The 12,191-nt window shown below is 39.6% G+C and overlaps 1 protein-coding gene across 10 annotated transcripts in view; it reads left to right on the plus strand.

Annotated features, from left to right (window-relative positions):
* NFASC (neurofascin) overlaps window positions 1–12,191 on the plus strand; it is a 189,229-nt gene that overhangs the window by 81,645 nt on the left and 95,393 nt on the right. For 9 of the 10 annotated variants that reach the window (XM_060293385.1, XM_060293350.1, XM_060293437.1 and 6 more), the window contains exon 2: window positions 10,167–10,275. The exons of the other annotated variant lie outside the window; for it this stretch is intronic. The gene's annotated coding sequence lies outside the window, so the exon portion shown is untranslated. The remainder of the gene's footprint in view (window positions 1–10,166; window positions 10,276–12,191) is intronic. 10 annotated transcript variants of the gene reach the window in all.

The raw sequence follows: 12,191 nt of genomic DNA on the forward strand, positions 1-12,191 counted from the left end.
TCGAACCTGTGTCCCCTGCATTGGCAGGCGGATTCTTAACCACTGCACCACCAGGGAAGTCCTTAAAACAGTTCTTTAAAATAGCTTAATGAAAGATCAAATGCATAGTAATAAATATAACAAGAATGTATATAATCTATATGAGAAAACTTTAAAATGTAGTTGAAAAGCCCCAAAGAAAATTTAAACAAATTTAAGGTATGTCACATTCTTAAGTAGATTCAACAACATAAATATGTCAGTTCTCTCTAAGTTAATTTATAATTTTAATATGATTTTTATAAAATACCATCTGATTAAAAGACAAACCTAGAGAATCTGATTTTGTAGTTCATGTGAAAAAAAAAAAGCAAAAATAAACAGGAAAATTCTTAAATATCAAATCAAATAAACTACAGTAATTAAAAGTGTATGGTACCTGCGTATGAAGAGATAAATAGATGAGTGGAAGAGAAGATCCAGGAATAGACCCAAACACATAAAGGGGTTTAATATATGAAAACAAAAAAGGTATTTCAAACCAAAGGGTAAAATGTGAATTCTTCAGTACATGGTGTTGGGAAAGCCATCTTATATATTTATAAAGTTATAGTCCTCCCTCCTATGATTTCAAAGTAATTTTCAGATGAATAGAAGATTGAAACATAAATATTAAACTATAGAAATGCTAAAGAAAACATGGGAATACTTAAAAATATTCTTGAAAGAAGAGGCCTAAGTATGACAAAAGATCTATAACTATGAAAAAACTTTTTTTTGCATGGCAAAAACACCATAAATAAAGTCAGGATAAAAATAATGATATGGACAGTTTGCAGCTACTCTTATAAATAAAGGGGTAATTTTCCTAAAAAATAAAGAGTTCCTTCAAACTGATAAGAATAAACCAACTACCCAGTAGAGAACTGGGCAAAGAATACAATAATTCAAAGAAAAGAAAAGTGCTCAACCTCACTATAATAAGAGAACCACAAAGGGACACCAATTTCTGTGCATCAAATGGTTAAAATTAAAAAATAATAATAGCAACAGCATGTTGGAGAAGGAAAACAGGAACTTTTAGAAATTGCTGGTGGGAGTTTAAGTTGTGAAAACTTTCATGGAGAACAATTTAGCCACATTCCCTTTGACCTAAGAATTCTGCATCCAAGAATTTATCCTAAAAATAATCTTGCAAATGAGAGAAATCATATTTATCCAAAGATATGTATTGCAGCAATTTTCTACATCCAGGGATTACAAACATCCTAAATGTCTATCAGTAGAGGGTTGAGTAAATTATTATATGTTCATACAATGGAATACTATACAGCTGCTAAAAGTAATAAGGCAGTTTCATATGAACTAATATAGAAAGACATCTAAGATATTAACTGAAAAAGGCAAGTTAGGAGAAAATTTGTATAGTATGCTTTAATTTTTAAAATGTATCTATGTATGCATGGACGTCTCTGGAAGGATACACAGAGACTGGTAAGAGTGGCTGGTGGGGGAGAGGGGCTCAGTGGGACTAGGAAGCTGCAGGACAAGATTGGGAGGGAAATTTACTTATATATACTCTACTTCTACTATACACTCTTGTATCTGTTGAGTTTCATATCATATGAAGGGGTTACCTATTCAAAAAACAAATAAAGTAATTTTTTAAATGTTTAAGTAAGAACCTCAAGCAAGAGACAGAGACAGAGAGAGTTCTTGTTCCCTGAGCTCAGACTAAATATCCAGAGGGAGGCAGCACATGAACCAGGACTCAGGACAAGTTTGACTTTGTACTTCTTCAGAAATAAGCATTTGTAGAATCATGGAATTCCAAGGTGAAAAAGTCTTAGAGTCCCCAGACCCACTTTTCTTCTGTGGCAGAGGGAAGGACAATCTGAGAATGAACATGAGATGCCCAGCAACCTGGCCATGGTCCCCACCCAGCTGGGCCTCAGAGCTGCTCTTCTTGCAGCTTGCAGGGTATCAGGTGTCTTTCTTGATCCCTGATCGTCCCCAGAGCATCAGGTGTCCCTCCTGGAACCTTCCTATCCCTGGGTCAGCTGGAGAGTCTAGACCCTGGGTTTGAAGCCGCACTTCTCATTTAACCCTGAAGTCCTGTGAGTGATGATAGAGGTATCAGGGTAATGGCAACCTCACTCATCTTTGAGAGTTTTCTGTTTCTCTTTCTTGATATCTGTCTATCTATCTTCAAATCACAGTTCTCCGTGGATCCTCACAGCAACCGCATAGGGCATATCTGATCCCCAATTTTCAAATGACAGCAAAATATTTATACAAAGATTTGTTTTCCAAGTACGTTTCTCATTGCAGCCCCCCATTAACCTCATATAGGCAAGGAAAGTTTTATTAATGCAGATATAAAAGATGAGAATATTAAAGAGGCACCTCTGAAATAGTGAGCCTTTGGGCTAAGAACATGTGGGCTTGAATCCTGACTCAAAGGATTCTTTACACTTATTTCCTCCAGGGTAAAGTGAGGATAATAATATCTATATCCTTGGTCACCATATAGGGTTGTTGTTAGGATTAAATGACTCTGGTTCTAAAGAGTTTCAAGACATTCTAAGATTTCTCATTTCTCAACCTGTTCTATCATTTATTTTTATTTTTATTTTGAAAATGTGTTACAAAGAAGAGAGAATAATGTAATGAACCTGATGTATCTTTCACTCTCTTCAACAATGATCAGTACAAGGCCAGTCTTGTCTCACGATACCTCTACCCACTCCTCCCTCTTTTGGTTTATTGACCAGATTTTAAAATAATAAAGTGTATTCCTAACATCCCTAAAAGGTGACTCACAGGTTATTTGGGCTTTTAAAGAATATTATTAGCGATTTATAAGATTTAAATGTTTAAACACATTTGTTATGTTTCAACCTATCGTAGTCATGATCCTTTTTAATGCTCAACTTGACCAGGGACACCTTATGCTGGGTAGCTTCCAAGTCCTTTTGGCATAACTCTAGTAATCTTTTTTTTCTTTTTTTTAACATCTTTATTGGAGTATAGTTGCTTTACAATGTTGTGTTACTTTCTGCTGTATAACAAAGTGAATTAGCTATATGTATACATATATCCCCATATCGCCTCCCTCTTACGTCTCCCTCCCATCCTACCTATCCCACCCCTCTAGGTGGTCAAAAAGCACCAAGCTGATCTCCCTGTGCTATGCAGCTGCTTCCCACTAGCTATCTAATTTACATTTGGTAGTGTATATATGTCAGTGCTACTCTCTCACTACATCCCAGATTACCCTTCCGCCTCCCCGTGTCCTCAAGTCCATTCTCTACGTCTACGTCTTTATTCCTCTCCTGTCCCTAGGTTCCCCTAGTCTGAAGTCAGGGAGCCTGATTCCTCCAGCTCTGTTTTTCTTTCTCAAGATTGCTTTGGCTATTCGGGGTCTTTTGTGTTTCCATACAAATTGTGAAATTTTTTGTTCTAGTTCTGTGAAGAATGCCATTGGTAATTTGATAGGGGTTGCAATGAATCTGTATGTTGCTTTGGGTAGTATAATGATTTTCACAATGTTGATTCTTCCAATCCAAGAACGTGGTATATCTCTCCATCTGTTTGTATCGTCTTTAATTTCTTTCATCTGTGTCTTACAGTTTTCTGCATACAGGTCTTTTGTCTCCTTGGGTAGGTTTATCCCTAGGTATTTTATTCTTTTTGTTGCGATGGAAAATAGGAGTGTTTCCTTAATTTTTCTTTCAGATTTTTCATCGTTAGTGTATAGGAATGCAAGAGATTTCTGTGCATTAATTTTGTATCCTGCTACTTTACCAAATTCATTGATTAACTCTAGTAGTTTTCTGGTAGCATCTTTAGGATTCTCTATGTATAGTATCATGTCATCTACAAACAGTGACAGTTTTACTTCTTTTCTGATTTGGATTCCTTTTATTTCTTTTTCTTCTCTGATTTCTGTGGCTAAAACTTCCAAAACTATGTTAAATAATAGTGGTGAGAGTGGGCAACCTTGCTTGTTCCTGATCTTAGAGGAAATGGTTTCGGTTTTTCACCATTGAGAACAGTGTTGGCTGTGGGTTTGTCATATGTGGCCTTTATTATGTTGAGGTAGGGTCCCTCAGTGCCTACCTTCTGGAGAGTTTTTATCATAAATGGGTGTTGAATTTTGTTGAAAGCTTTTTCTGAATCTACTGAGATGATCATATGGTTTTTATCCTTCAATTTGTTAATATGGTGTATCACATTGATTGATTTGCGTATATTGAACAATCCTTGCATTCCTGAGATAAACCCCACTTGATCATGGTGTATGATCCTTTTAATGTGTTGTTGGATTCTGTTTGCTAATATTTTGTTGAGGATTTTTGCATCTATGTTCATCAGTGATATTGGCCTGTAGTTTTCTTTTTTTGTGACATCTTTGTCTGGTTTTGGTATCAGGGTGATGGTGGCCTTGTAAAATGAGTTTGGGAGTGTTCCTCCCTCTGCTATATTTTGGAAGAGATCAAGAAGGATAGGTATTAGGTCTTCTCTAAATGTTTGATAGAATTCGCCTGTGAAGGCATCTGGTCCTGGGCTTTTGTTTGTTGAAGATTTTTTTTTTTTAACATCTTTATTGGGGTATAATTGCTTTACAATGGTGTGTTAGTTTCTGCTTTATAACAAAGTGAATCAGTTATACATATACATATGTTCCCATATCTCTTCCCTCTTGCATCTCCCTCCCTCCCACCCTCCCTATCCCACCCCTCCAGGCGGTCACAAAGCACTGAGCTGATATCCCTGTGCTATGCGGCTGCTTCCCACTAGCTATCTACCTTACGTTTGGTAGTGTATATATGTCCATGCCTCTCTCTCGCTTTGTCACAGCTCACCCTTCCCCCTCCCCATATCCTCAAGTCCGTTCTCCAGTAGGTCTGTGTCTTTATTCCTGTCTTACCCCTAGGTTCTTCATGACATTTTTTTTCCTTAAATTCCATATATATGTGTTAGCATATGGTATTTGTCTGTTGGAAGATTTTTAATCACAGTTTCAATTTCAGTGCTTGTGATTGGTCTGTTTATATTTTCTGTTTCTTCCTGGTTCAGTCTGGGAAGGTTGTGCTTCGAATTCGTCCATTTCTTCCAGGTTGTCCATTTTATTGGCATATAGTTGCTTGTAGTAATCTCTCATGATCCTTTTCGTTTCTGCAGTGTCAGCTATTACTTCTCCTTTTTCATTTCTAATTCTGTGATTTGAGTCTTCTCCCTTCTTTTCCTGATGAGTCTGGCTAATGGTTTATCAATTTTGTTTATCCTCTCAAAGAACCAGCTTTTAGTTTTATTGATCTTTGCTATTGTTTCCTTCATTTCTTTTTCATTTATTTCTTACCTGATCTTTATGATTTCTTTCCTTCTGCTAACTTTGGGGGTTTTTTTTGTTGTTGTTGTTGTTATTCTTCTTTCTCTAATTGCTTTAGGTGTAAGGTTAGGTTGTTTATTTGAGATGTTTCTTGAGGTAGGATTGTATTGCTATAAACTTCCCTCTTAGAACTGCTTTTGCTGCATCCCATAGGTTTTGGGTCATCGTGTTTTCATTGTCATTTGTTTCTAGATATTTTTTGATTTCCTCTTTTATTTCTTCAGTGATCTCTTGGTTATTTAGTAGTGTATTGTTTAGCATCCATGTGTTTGTATTTTTTACAGTTTTTTTCCCTGTAATTAATATCTAGTCTCATAGTGTTGTGGTCGGAAAAGATACTTGATATGATTTCAATTTTCTTAAATTTACCAAGGCTTGATTTATGACCCAAGATATGATCTATTCTGGAGAATGTTCCATGAGCACTTGAAAGGAAAGTATATTCTGTTGTTTTTGGATGGAATGTCCTATGAATATCAATTAAGTCCATCTTGTCTAATGTATCATTTAAAGCTTGTGTTTCCTTATTTATTTTCATTTTGGATGATCTGTCCATTGGTGAAAGTGGGATGTTAAAGTCCCCCACTATTATTGTGTTACTGTTGATTCCCCTCTTTTATGGCTGTTAGCATTTGCCTTATGTATTGAGGTGCTCCTATGTTGGGTGCATAAATATTTACAATTGTTATATCTTCTTCTTGGATTGATCCCTTGTTCACTATGTAGTGTCCTTCTTTATCTCTTATAATAGTCTTTATTTTAAAGTCTATTTTGTCTGATATAAGAATTGCTACTCCAGCTTTCTTTTGATTCCTATTTGCAAGGAATATCTTTTTCCATCCCCTCACTTTCAGTCTGTATGTGTCCCTAAGTCTGAAATGGGTCTCTTGTAGACAGCATATATATGGGTCTTGTTTTTGTATCCATTCAGCCAGTCTATGTCTTTTCGTTGGAGCATTTAATCCATTTACATTTAAGGTAATTATCAATATGTATGTTCCTATTACCATTTTCTTAATTGTTTTGGGTTTGTTTTTGTAGGTCTTTTCCTCCTCCTGTGTTTCCTGCCTAGATAAGTTCCTTTAGCATTTGTTGTAAAGCTGGTTTGGTGGTGCTGAATTCTCTTAACTTTTGCTTGTCTGTAAAGGTTTTAACTTCTCCATCAAAACTGAATGAGATCCTTGCTGGGTAGAGTAATCTTGGTTGTAGGTTTTCCCTTTCATCACTTTAAATATGTCCTGCCACTCCCTTCTGGCTTGCAGAGTTTCTGCTGAAAGATCAGCTGTTAACCTTACGGGGATTCCCTTGTTTGTTATTTGTTGCTTTTCCCTTGCTGCTTTTAATATTTTCTCTTTGCATTTAATTTTTGATAGTTTGATTAATATGTGTCTTGCCATGTTTCTCCTTGGATTTATCCTGTATGGGACTCTCTGCACTTCGTGGACTTGATTGACTATTTCCTTTCCCATGTTTGGGAAATTTTCAACTATAATCTCTTCAAATATTTTCTCAGTCCCTTTTTTTCTTCTTCTTCTGGAACCCCTATAATTCAAATGTTGGTGTATTTAATGTTGTCCCAGAGGTCCCTGAGACTGTCCTCAATTCTTTACATTCTTTTTTCTTTATTCTGCTCTGCAGTAGTTATTTCCACTATTTTATCTTCCAGGTCACTTATCCGTTCTTCTGCCTCAGTTATTCTGCTACTGATTCCTTCTAGAGAATTTTTAATTTCATTTATTGTGTTGTTCATCGTTGTTTGTTTGCTCTTTATTCTTCTAGGTCCTTGTTAAACATTTCTTGTATTTTCTCCATTCTATTTCCAAGTTTTTGGATCATCTTTACTATCATTACTCTGAATTCTTTTTCAGGTAGACTGCCTGTTTCCTCTTCATTTGTTTGGTCTGGTGGGTTTTTACCTTGCTCCTTCATCTGCTGCGTATTTCTCTGTCTTCTCATTTTGTTTAACTTACTGTGTTTGAGGTCTCCTTTTTGCAGGCTGCAGGTTCGTAGTTCCCATTGTTTTTGGTATCTGCCCCCAGTGGGTGAGGGTGGTTCAGTGCCTTGTATAGGCTTCCTGGTGGAGGGGACTTGTGCCTGTGTTCTGGTGGGTGGGGCTGGATCTTGTCTCTCTGGTGGGCAGGACCACGTCTGGTGGTGTGCTTTGGGGTGTCTGTGAACTTCTTATGATTTTAGGCAGCCTATCTGCTAATGGGTGGAGTTGTGTTCCTGTCTTACTAGTTGTTTGGCATGTGGCATCCAGCCCTGGAGCTTGCTAGCCGTTGGGTGGAACTGGGTCTTAGCATTGAGACAGAGGTCTCTGGGAGAGCTTTCGCTGATTGATATTACATGGGGCCGGGAGGTCTCTGGTGGTCCAGTGTCATGAACTCGGCTTTCCTACCTCAAAGGCTCAGGCCTGACACCAGGCTGAGCACCAAGAGCCTGTCAGCCACACAGCTCAGAAGAAAAAAAATTAAAAAGAAAAATTATTAACGTAAAATAATAATAATAGTTTTAAAAGAAAAGAGCAACCAAACCAATAAACAAATTCACCAATGATAACAAGCGCTAAAAACTAAACTAAGGTAAACATAAATATCAGAAACGAATCAGCCGCAGACAGCAAACCCCAAGTCTACAGTTGCTCCTAAAGTCCACCGCTTCAATTTTGGGAACATTCATTGTCTCTTCAGGTATTCCACAGATGCAGGGTACATCAAGTTGATTGTGGGGTTTAATCCGCTGCTCCTGAGGCTGCACAGAGAAATTTCCCTTTCTTTTCTTTGTTCGCACAGTCCCCAGGGTTCAGCTTTGGTTTGCGCCCCACCTCTGTGTATAGGTCGCCCTCAGGCATCTTTTGGGGAGTCTGAGGTCAGTAGGTGTTCTGTAGGAGTTGTTCCACATGGAGGTGTATTTTTGATGTATTTGTGGGCAGGAAGGTGATCTCCACATCTTACTCCTCTGCCATCTTGAAGGTCCCCCCAACTCTAGTAATCTTTGACGCTTTGTTTGTTTTTATGGTGTAACAAGATGCTCTAGGCTCATCTTATATATTTGCTGCTTCAGACCCTTCTCCAAGGAAGCCTGATTTCTTTGTGGGGGATGGTATATAGAGTTCATAATCTGATTGCTAGGGGGTACTCATTCCTTCCAGGATGATCCTTGTTTCTAGGCCTTGCTAGGTATTTTGTGTGTGTGTGTGTGTGTGTGTGTGTGTGGATGGATGGATGTAACATAAAACATATGGAGTTCATCCTGATACTCTCAGTTCACAATCAGGACTACAAAATTTTAACCTGATCTCATCGAGCTTACATTTGTATCTTCTTGCAATAGGAAACCCTTGTTTTTCAGTAATATAAATATTATTACTCATTTGGTTTATCCCACAATACACATACAAAAGTCTCAGAATAACAACAACAATAATAATACCATAACTTCATCAATAATATGATTATCGAAAACAGTTTAGGATTTTGGGGTGGGGGGAATGAGGCAGTTCTTTTTATTCTTAGGATATATCCCTCCAAGGATATAGAGTCAAATTACTGTGTTTTAATTTCTCTATGTGTAGTTATGCCAACCAGCTGGACATACAGACTCATTTGCTACACTTTCATTTTAGGGATTTCTTTCAAAAATATTGTTGCTTATAATTATGTCAAATATTTACATGTTCCAAAGCAAATCCACAAAACAAGGTATATTCAATATCCCTGTTCCCTCCACCTCATTCCTCCCCCTCCCTATAAGTCCTTTAAATTTTATTTTATGCTTTATCCTTTTATTGTCTTTGCAGAATATAAGCAAATACATATATATCTTTGCATTCATTCTCCCTTTCTTAAATAAATGGTAGCATATTAAGCACACTTTTTCCTATCGTGTTTCTTTTCACTTGACAATAATCCTGTAGGTCAGAACTTGGGCATCACATAAGATATATTTCAAAAAGATTCCTAGAACTGAGGCTACTGGGACAAAGAGTAAATGCATACTTATTTTGATAGATATTGCCGCATTCCCCTCTACAAAGGTGGATGTGACCATTTTCTGCAGACACGTTTTAATGTTAAAGCAAATGATTAAGTGAGATACGTTATCTGTAGTGAGAAAGGCTAAATGATTGCCGCAAAGGACCAGACCTGGGACTTGAACTCTTGAAATGCCACCTCATAGTCTAGTGGTCTGACCCACTGTCCTGTACCTTCTCCCCATTTAACAGATGAAGAAAATGAGTCACATGTAGGGACGTGATCTATGCAAAATGATAAAACAAGCTAGGACCTAAAACCCATGTCTCCTAACACTAAAATTAGATCTCCTTTTAATGGGTAATTTATTTATGGTGAACTTGGTTTGATTATCTGTAGATGGGGAAGAAAAACATAATAGTTCTCCTAAGTAAAAAAGTTAATGAGATAATTATGGGTAAATTCTCCCTTGGGTGTAGGAGAGATTCTTTGAGGAGTGGCTTAACTCCTTCAGGTGACTAGGGATTCAGCAATTCGATTATGATGTCAGGCCACAATAATGATCTTATGAAGAGAGAGATGATCCCAGCTTCCCAAAGTCCAGCACGCTTAGGCACCTTGCAGAATCGGTCCCATTTCTTGCAGAGTGCTTTGAATTTTTGTGAACAAAGATGCTGTTATGCTATGTAAAACTGCCCAAATGGGTGTGGACAACGATGTAATTTCCCAGTGAATGAACAAGCTGCAAAGCACAAAGGCTTTTCTTTTCCTCTCCCAAAGTGACCCTGGGGTTCTTCTTTGTGCTTGCTTTGTGACAGGTTGATTGACTTATGTGCAATTTGGGACGCTGGAGTGTTCCTTCCCGCTGCAGACTGGAAGGGAGCCCCCTCTGGTGTTACAGGAAGGAGGCTGAATGAGGCAGAGACGGTGAGTGGGGCTTGGGCCTGGGCCTGGGCCCCGTGTCTCAGGGGTAGGGTGGGAAGAAATTCTCACCTCCTGCCCCTTCTCTTTGATGAGAGACGTTTCAGGCCCCGGAATTTTCTGAGGGGACATCTCCTTCCTTCTCCCCAGAGTTGGCCACAGAGCCAGACCTCAAGGCTCTCCTAGGCCAGAGGCTGACTTTGGGGAAGCATTTGTTCCTTTTTCTCCAGCAGATGCAGTGAGCCGGCATTAGCCCTGCCATTGTCCCGACTGTTCAATTGAAAAATTGGGAAACAGCTGTGTTTGTGGCCCTCACTCCCCCTTAGCCTGGCCTCCACAACCTGGGAGCCTCCTGAGTGACAGCCCCAGCATATGGGGGGCGGTCTGAGAACCCCTCCTCTGGGCGGAGCAGTGGGCCCTGGCAGATGGACAGCTGTCCAGGGCACCGTAAACAGCTGAAGCTGACATCACTGAAGCCACACCCTGTGTCCAGGGTCTGCATTGTTCCATTCTGGGGTAAAATTTCCTGCTGCTCCCAGCAACTCCTGTCTTAGTCTCAAGGCAGGGATGGCAGGGGAGTACATGCAAGCAATAAGGGCTACAAATTTAACCAAGGAGTAATGGGCATTGAATCACACGCTAGCAGCCTGGAGGCTTCTGGGCTGGCAGAGTCTGACCTGGAGGCCCGAACAGAGAAAGGTTTCCCTGTTCTTGAGTGTGGGCATCTCAGCCTCATTGCTCCAACTCCCTTTTCAGATGGCTTCTGTTCTCCCAGAAAGAGTTGGAGATTTAGGCTGGGAGGATGCAGGCAGGGAGGGAGTTGAAAGGTAGGAACAGAATACGCTGATGACATGGATTCTGGCTGTCCTTGCTTTGTGACTGTAGGAAAGTTTCAAACCACTCTAGGTTTATACAGTAGGGATAATAATGAACATCTTGTAAAGATTAAACACATAAAGAACCCTGCACTGTGCCTGGCTTATACTAGGTATTCAGTAAATGAAATTATTTGTCATATCAACAGCGGCTCAGATATACTTGTTTTATGAAGGTAGTTTCTGTGTGGGTTCTCTTAGGTCTGCGACTTGCCTTAGAACAGTGTCAGGTTTCGGGGACCACCAGGGAAATCCATCTGACCACAGGACTTTTTCACCTGTTACTAAGTGTTGAACTTTAACATACTGGCAGTAGTGGGGCAGGGGGTGGGGCACCATTCTTTTGGTTTGTATTTGGAGGACTCTGATTGCAAAAATAGTGTACAGGTTATTATAATGGGCCTGTAAATATATGTAAAACAGCATGGGAACAGATCCCCAGGTTTGTGCCAGAATCAGGGGTTAGTCCAGCTTTGTGGTCACCGTGGCCCCTCTCTTGGCACTTTTTCATGAACCCCCCTTACTTTCTATCTCTGCTCCCCCTCCTAAGGCCCCTCCACACTCCTCCCTGGGCACACACACTCTGGGTTGCCTAACCAGATCCCTGCCTAAGGACCCTGGGAGCCCCCCGACCTTCTCTGATGATAGCAGTGTCACTACCCAGCAGCACATCTGAGTGGCAGCCAGAGTCACACCTGCTGCATCCTGCCTGGTGCAGAGCAAACCTATCCAGGCTTTGCACCTCTGGACCCTTCCAGTCTAATCCACGAGCCCAAAAATCGGAACCTGATATTGGTTCACTATAGTTCTACAGTGCATTCATTTACATTAGTTGTGTCATTTGACTTTCACGACAATTCTGTGATGTGGGCAAGGCTGGTGTCATCATTCGCATTTGATTGATGAATACAGTGAGGCTCAAGAAGTTACTTCTCCAACGTCCACAAAACGAACAGCAACGGAACTCATATTAGAACTCAGATGTCCTGGGGCTTCCCTGGTGGCGCAGTGGTTAAGAATCTGCCTGCCAATGCAGAAGACTCGGGT

This window comes from Globicephala melas, chromosome 1, assembly GCF_963455315.2.
Source record: "Globicephala melas chromosome 1, mGloMel1.2, whole genome shotgun sequence".
Classification (NCBI taxonomy): domain Eukaryota; kingdom Metazoa; phylum Chordata; class Mammalia; order Artiodactyla; family Delphinidae; genus Globicephala; species Globicephala melas.